The sequence below is a fragment of the Mus pahari genome, chromosome 12, assembly GCF_900095145.1.
Source record: "Mus pahari chromosome 12, PAHARI_EIJ_v1.1, whole genome shotgun sequence".
Taxonomy (NCBI): domain Eukaryota; kingdom Metazoa; phylum Chordata; class Mammalia; order Rodentia; family Muridae; genus Mus; species Mus pahari.
In genome coordinates, this window is record NC_034601.1 from 64942118 (window position 1) to 64950687 (window position 8570).

General features: G+C 37.7%; 1 protein-coding gene across 10 annotated transcripts in view; it reads left to right on the top strand.

The window, feature by feature from the left end:
- Nucleotides 1-8570, top strand: part of Robo1 (roundabout guidance receptor 1) — a 740168-nt gene that overhangs the window by 481059 nt on the left and 250539 nt on the right. The window lies entirely within an intron of this gene.

An 8570-nucleotide genomic window follows, 5' to 3' on the forward strand; every position in this document is an offset into this window, starting at 1 on the left:
AGATGCAAATTGCCACTTATCTAAAGAAGGTCCTTCAATAAGCGAACAAGCAATTTCTGTCTCAGCAGTGAGGCTCCTAATATCAGGATGGATGGATGAGGACAAGGAGGCAGAGATGGGGAAGCACTCATTTCCCTCTTTGGGTTACTGTTTCTACCCTTTATGAAGTTAATGTTACAAAATTATTTGCCTCCCATTCTGTTCAAGAATATAATATTACCTTTGCAGGAAAAAAAAATTGTTCCACTTTTTCATCAAAAGATAGGAAAAGTGTTTTGTAATTAACTCAAATAATATTTTTTAAAATTACTATTTAAAATTAGTTTGAGAGCAATTCAAGATTCAACTCTTCTTGTTGAATATGCACATGCAGAGGCAGTCACCCATTTCACCTTTTAGAGGAAATATATAGACACAGATAAAAGATGTATGATGCATGTTTTCTTTGAAACCAGCGTTTTGTATGTAGCGAAGTAGAAATTATTTACAAGGGTTTAACAACATTTAACTTGAAAATGTCAATATATAAATTAATAGAAACATTCAGTGAATTGGGCAGTGTGCATTTTCATTAAAATATAATGAAAAATTTTTTTATTAGATTTATCTTTTAAAAGCTTCAAAAGTTTATATTTTAGGCCTCTCCACATAGCTTGAAATGTTCAAATTTTTGTTATTGTTAGGGTCTATGAACCAGTCTGTCTGTCTGCCTATCTATCTTTAATAATTAAAATGATTAGTGATTATTTTCTTTTATAATTCTATATGTATTAAGACTCTCTCTTTTTAAGTCAGATTAAATATTAATTTGACAACCGGTTAATCTGTTGATTTTGATCCTACCTTAGAAGAATGGCCATTTTTTTGTTTTCTCATTGAATCTCCAGTGACCATGCTTTCTGATTTAAGTGTTTTTCTTAGAGACAGATCATATGTCTTAATGACCAATCCCAGTAATAACACCCACCCCACCTCCCGGGTCCCTAGGGCTGTCCTACCCAGTTTCCAAAGACACGTGCCGCAGTGCTTCAGATCATGCTCAGAGGCAGGACACCCTAACATGTCTACGATGCTGTTTGAAAGCAATTTCATCGTAAGTTATTATCTGAGCTCACCTCATTGTCTAAATGTCAGCTGCTAACCCACCGAAGCGTCACGTTCTTAAATTTACCTCTTTTATTCTATTTTTTAGATGGTGCTTTTAAGGGGACAATTACCATTAGATTGTACAGAGCCAAAAATTCTGTGCTTTTGTTGACATTTAGCTATTATCTGAATGAAAGTCCACGGTCTCTTATCAGCTTTGAATACAAGATCGTTTTGAAAATAAAACTTTTGGGTGCTGGTGCTTGAGCATGCTGTCTGCAAAGAATGTCCCCTCCTGGGGGCATCCTTACCTGCTTTATGTCTTTGAGGCATTGCTATTGGATATTGAATTGCACAGAATTATCAAATTCTGGGTTTAATGAGGGATAACTGTGCAATAATATTTTATATCTGTGTTTATAGGTACACATAGGAAGAGGGCGTGTGGATGTCCACAGACAACGTTGATTATCATCCTCTGATGGGTTTCAGGTTTCTTTGGAGACAGATTATTGTCTTATTGTCTTATTAGAACTCTGCACATATGCCAGGCTAGGTTAAAATACTGCTTATGAGTATTTTAACAACAATCAGTTCTCTGAATGGCCCAGTCAGATGACTGTGGCTTTGTTTGTTTGCAGGGAAAGGTACCCACCCTTGCAGTGGGCACACAGTCTTGAGAACTCTGTTGTCTAATGTTTTCATAACATCAAACACACCTTCAGAAAACATATCCACCAATATAAGTTGTCTTTCAGCTCCTAATTTCATTATTCTTGAAAAAAGAAAATAAATAAATAAAAGGATGGTACATTCAGACCAATGATCAATAAAGATATAAATAACTACTTCAGGGCTGGAAAATAGCTCACTTGGGAAGGTGCTTGCCTCACTAGAGAGTGGACCTAAAAATCAGACCCCCAGAATTCTCATCAAAACACTGGACACGGTAGCCCATAATAGCAGACATGGCAAGATGAGAGGCAGAGGCAGGCAGAACCCTGGACGGTCATGGGCCAACTAGCCTGGCATATGTGCACAATTATAGACAAGTAAAACATCTTGTCAAAAAAGAAACCAGAAAGGTGCCTGAAGATGACCATCGAAATTGTCTGTGGACATCCGCATATATATACCTATACATGCAGATACAAAATACTATTGCAGAGTCAAGTCCTTTATTGATTCCCAGATTTGATAATCTTTAGGGTACTAGATCTTATATATAACATTGGAAGTAAATTTCAGATAATATCTGGATCTTCAGATTTTTTAGTCTTTCACTGGCTAGTTTATTTGATTATTTTCCTTTGGATTTTTATGTAGGAGAAAAGAGACAGCAAATATAGAAAAAGTAGAGAAATTGCTTTTAGCGCACTTGTTTAATTTTTGGAAATGAGTTGCAAAACAAAACATCCTTTAAACCTTTGTTTATTCAATACAAAAACCATATATGTATGCTATTTTGTACTATTACTTAATATTAATATGAGTTTGGATAATCCTACTCAAAATTTGATAGCTTTGATGTCTTTCAGTTCACCCCAATTAAGGAACCATCAATAACACACTGTTTAGATTTGAGACTCCGGCTGTAATATTTTCTTATTCGGTGTGTGGAATGGTGAGAAATTGTTCTTGAACATGAATGGTATGTTAAGGTTTTGAGTTTCATTCAAAATACATAAATCGAAGCAATATTATAAAAATAGAGTGATAGCCCATTAAACGTTTTCTTGAAAATTCACAGTTCTTTCAAAAGCCCACAAGCGTAACATACAAATTCCTTTTCAAATACGTATTACAAAATTAAGATACTAACTAAATTTAATGTTCTCTTTTCAGTTCTAAATATCAGTTGATGAATATATCAATTAAATAATAACCCTGTCAGTTCCTCGTGAAGGACAGGAACACTTGGAGCTTCTTAAGTCCTGACTCAGGGACATGTTGCCTGGCTAGAGATTGCTTTTGCTGGGTTATCCCTGTCTTTCTGTAGGCTGGTACCACCTGGGGTGAAGGCAACTTCTAAAATTACTGATGCCGCATTTCTTCCCCAGAGTCTTAAGAGATAATTGCATGAGGTGTGGCCTGGACGTGAAAAGTCTAAGAGGTCCCAGGTGATTCTGCTGCCAAGTTTTAGAATCACTGGTCTAGACAGTCAGGGTGTGGGGCAGGGAATTAACCACGCTGAGTTGACCCACAGCTGTGTATCAGTGCCAAGATCCAAGAGGGAGTGTGTATTCACATATATCATCCATACACTGCGGAGGGTGAAGTGTGTAATTTTAATAAGCTCACTCCAGCCTTCCTGGGAGCCCGGCCCTCACCCTGGGCCCTCTCAGCTTGGCTCCGAGATCGATCTCAACCATCTCCTAACCCAGGAAATCCGGAAACTGCTGCTGTCCACACTCCACTGGCAACCTCTCTGTTTCTCTTCCTTCTGGTTAGCATCACCAAGCCTCCAGCTACCGTCCCAGCTTCTATCTCTGCCCATCTTTGCCCCGCAGATGGAAAACATTGGACAGCTTTATTGTTTTAAAACTTGCCAGATAGCACAATTGTTGGGCACAGAATCTGCCCTAACCTTATCAGCTAGCCCATATCAGTCATGCGCTGGTGGGAGAGGCTGCTGGTTTTAGCTAACCCAAGATCTTACATGCTACTTTGCAAAACCCTTTCTCTTTCTTTGCATCTTTTTCCCCCTGAGACCCGGAAGTCCCACCTTTGCCCTTTGCACAGCAATTGGCTCCTGAGTACTTTATTGACACAGCAAGAACCAATTAGGGTATCAGCCCTTCCCCTACAAAGTGTTGCCATTTCCAACTTCTAGACTGCCTGAACAAGAAGTTAACCTACAGTCTTTTTTTTCTCCTGTGTGGACTCATGTTCACTATCAGGTCTGAGAGTCCCTCCTCCTGCTTCTTTAAAGCCTTCCTGCTGCTTCTCTCTGTGCCCCCCCCCCCCATACCAGTTTTCTTGTGTTCAATAAGGTAAAGAACATGTGACAAACTAAACAAGAAGCCATTTCTTTTTAATTAGCCCCAACAACATTGTTCTCTAAAATTTAAATTTCAAATAAAGGGTGATGTTGATCCAGGTACTTTGAAACCTACCTTGACAAGTAGGGATATGCATTTTTTTTTTCCACAGTTGAGGAAATTAAGGCAAAAAATGTGAGAGTATCATCTTCCTTGAGCACCTTCTCATTTGAAATATCAGCTTAACATTCATGGTATAAACATACCTATTTGAATCCTTTTTCCTTTTGCAATGAAGGGGAGAAGGGGCTCGTTGAGTATTATGAATCTTGACAGCTCAAGACATAATTGGCCAAAAGCAGCTGGTTCTTATAGTCCTGGGTCTCTGAGGGCTTAATGTCTTGAACAGTTGAAGATACATGAATGGTGATGGATAATTATTTTTATTTAACTAGATTAATTAAACATCCGTTCTCCCATCTCTGAGATTCTGAGTGCTGCTTCTAAAAGGATGACTAAAGAATGATATCCCAGGTCCTATAGAATTTACTCTAGTTGCCAAGTGGGTCCCCAGAAGCATATCCAATGTTACATCCAGATGTAGTTATTATTTCTATAAATGGCATTTGCTGCAAAGAAATTATGTCCAGAACGATAACAAATATCACGATATAACCACTGTTTTCTGTCTGAGGGAAGCTTTCTTCATCAACTTTTTTTTTTTTATGATAATGACAAATGCTACCAAAGCACAGGGACTTTTTCTCCCAAAATAAATGTTTAAATTCATTTCTGATTTTACTGAGAAATTTATAATTTGTGTCACCTATTAATTTAGAGAATGGTACAGTTATCTTCCAATTACAGAATTTTAAAATATATTTTGTAATCAAGGACATAAAAGTCTTTTGAAGAATGATGAAGACATTCATTTTTTAGCTTTCTATTGATTCGTTGTGAATTTCACATCATGCACCCCAATCCTACTCATCTCCCCATCCCTTTGTACCTACCCTCCACACTTGAAATACTCCCCCAAAAGGAAAGCAATCACATTGTGTCACAGTATGCCCCACACTATACCATTTTGTTCACACTTCTTTACTTGCAGTTGTTCATTGCAATGAGTCATTGGTCTGATTCAAGGCTTATGGCTTCTGCTACACTATTAACACTGGGTCTTCATGAGGACTCCTCTCACATTTCCTGTTGCTGCCTTGTGTCATGAAGACTTTTTTAAAATTGAAACTCTCTTCCCCTGAGTTCTCTCTCTGTGTGTGTCTCTGTGTCTTTGTTTCCCTCTCTCCCCCCATATCTTTTCTTTTTTCAAGAATTATCGATCATTTTTTTCTTCTAGTCTCACTATCCAAAATACTACATAGTTGGCCTTCCAGGGTAGCATGGATGTTTGTGACCTAACTGTAAGTACCAGTGTGGGCTATGATAAAATTGCTGAACAGATTCTGCATTAGTACCCTTCACAACACCCAGCCACACTTCTCCTAACCCCCTTCACCAGCAGCTTCCAAGCTACCAACTTGTTTCATGTCAAATCTGTGTGGTGCCCTGTAATAAATCACCGATGAACAGCCAACAATGTATTACAGAGGTTCCGGCTCTGAACATTGATGAATGTGACTCTTCTAGAACGGAACAATGGCCAGTGTGCGATGCACGAGAGAGGCCCCTCTGCTGCAAAGATAGCTTTGTTCATGGCCCCAGCCTCTCTGGGTTGAGTGCTCTCTTTTCTTGTGTTAGCAGGAACCTCAGCTAATTGATTAACTGAATCTTTGGTCTGTCTGAGGTAGGCCTAAAACAGGGATGTAATCAGTGCTTTTGAAAGAGTCCATTCTTGTCTTTGGGGATTCCTGCGGGCCCATATGGCATGTACAATAGGCAACACAGCAAGGGTCCTTATTTGGAGGTTTGGTTGGACTTCAGTGTGAAAGTCTCTGTTGTATTATTTCTTCCTCTTGTTTAGTCCGATTGGTGGTGACTCTGCATGTGACAGGAATTTGTAAGAGAAAAACTTAGACTGCGTTGCCTGTCTTCTTTTTTTTCCCCTTCGATATTATCATTCTATTCAGGAGATTTTTGGGAGGCCCATTTCCTATTGGAGTACTGTTCATTCATACTACTTAAAACAACTAAAATACAAAGAGAATCGAAAGGTATATTTTCACATATTATCCTTTAATACACGAACACAACTGTATAATATGTCAAGAAATGGAAAATATATTTTGCAGACAGCGAAAGGCAGGATTTTCAGTATTGTTTAATTATAAACTATAAATCAGTTCTTTACTTAAAATGTAAATCACCTCTTTAGGTTGAAAAAAGTTATAAAAGGCTAATGGTTGATAAAATGACAAATAAGAGCTACTTTTATTTGTTTATTTTACATAACTGACAGTTTGTGGTTGCCACATCTATTAAGTTGTATTTATTTGTAATTGGTATGTAAGATATAAATTGTACATATGATTGGCAATATGACATATATATATATATATATATATATATATATATATATATATAAAATACATGTAGTAGAATGTTTAGATTAGGTTAAATATTCACAACTTTTATAGTAACTTTCAAATCTTTTAGCTCTGTAGGCATTAATAGCACTGTGTAGATGAAAGTTATATCAGCTGAAGGAAGTATTAATATAGATTCTCTCAAGGTAGAGCCAAATTTACTTCAGATTGATCCCACGATTTTACAATAAAACGAACTTAAGTTTATAGCAAAGAAACTGAGATTCTGTTATGTGCGAAAAGAAGAAACATTTTTGACAAAACTTTTCCTCTGCTTTTATTTATTTATTTTTTTTATTTATTATATGTAAGTACACTGTAGCTGTCTTCAGACACTCCAGAAGAGGAAGTCAGATCTTGTTAAGGATGGTTGTGAGCCACCATGTGGTTGCTGGGATTTGAACTCTGCACCTTTGGAAGAGCAGTCGGGTGCTCTTACCTGCTGAGCCATCTCACCAGCCCTTCCTCTGCTTTTATAACCCACCAGAAATTTTGCAGTTCTTCATATTGTGAAAAGGAAGGTGACCCAAAGCCCATGTGTCCAAGCTCAGCAACGGCAGATTCTGTAGATGGCACAGGAACGTCTTGTGGCTCTTTTGTATATGAATTCCCTCCTTCTATGCTTCTGTCTACTCAAAAAGAAGCCTTTCAATCCAGATCCCAGCAGAAAATCTGCCAACCAATCCTAATGCCTGTGGAGAAGCCAATTTTATCTCTGTAGGGAAGGGATTGCTTCTATCTGTTAAGGAAAATGAGCTAAGTTTTCCTTTATAACTGAAAGATTCATTCACAAAGTACAAGACAAGATCCCAGTTTCAACATTAAAATTATTAAGTTGTTGAGACTGGTGGACTCAGTCTTTATTCTGTTTAAAAGTGATTTGGCTTCTGTTAATACCCAAGACATGAAATGAATATTAATGAGCACACTGTATATGGTACCTGGAAGTGATGCTGTCACAAATGCATTCAGAATTTTAGCCTAAGATGTCAAGAACAAATGGCTCAATATGCAGTGCTTACCTGAGTAAGAAGACACCATCAGGGTGGCAGCAAAGAGGGAGTCTTCTTTGGTCCTGCCTGAATGAGTTTTCCCTATCATGACATCCTGAGACAGAACAGAGGAAAGTAGGGACACTGTAGTAACATGGTGATATAGAGGAGTCAGCCACAACTGTAGGAATGGGATGGTGTGGCGTGGGAGCCCTTTAACTTGGTAGTTGATTTTATGTAAGTGATGTAGGGGAAAATGAAAGATGAGAAAACTAGGGTTGGCTTGAGATAGCTAGATAGTTCATTTACATGTGAAAACTGAAGAACATGAAGTCGATTAAAAACATCAGCTAAAGACGCTCATTGCTGATGTACTCACTAAAATTTCTTATCTTTTCAGGTCAGTTAATGAAACTCCTTAGTCTTGCCTTTGAACTCTGATTGACGATGACAATGATCAGTGTTTTTTGAGTGGTCATTAAGATGATACGGCTCTACGGGAAACATTACTTAGATTTTCACAATTTCCCATTGTTGGATCATGTGTCCTCATGCAGCTTGTATCATGTCTCCACTTTATATGAGGCTAGCAAGATTATATACCTTTCCCAAGTTGACTTTGTGGTCAATGTAAGGTCTGATCTTTGCAGAATAGACAAATCATTCTTTCAGGATTCATGTGCTAACCATTATTCTATCTCAGCCATACTTAACCCCATCTACATTACTAACCTACTGAATAACCCACTTTGTACCACATTTGGTTAACGTGTTATTCTTTTTAAGAAACATTTAGAAATTGATTTTTAACCCCCTTTAAATGATTTTTTAAAAACACCACTCTTTTCCATTTTCTATTGTTTAGCATTTAATCACCAACCCCCATTTGTGCCCGACTAAGGGTCATGTTAAACAAAATCTCACATAACACACACACACACACACACACACACACACACACACACACA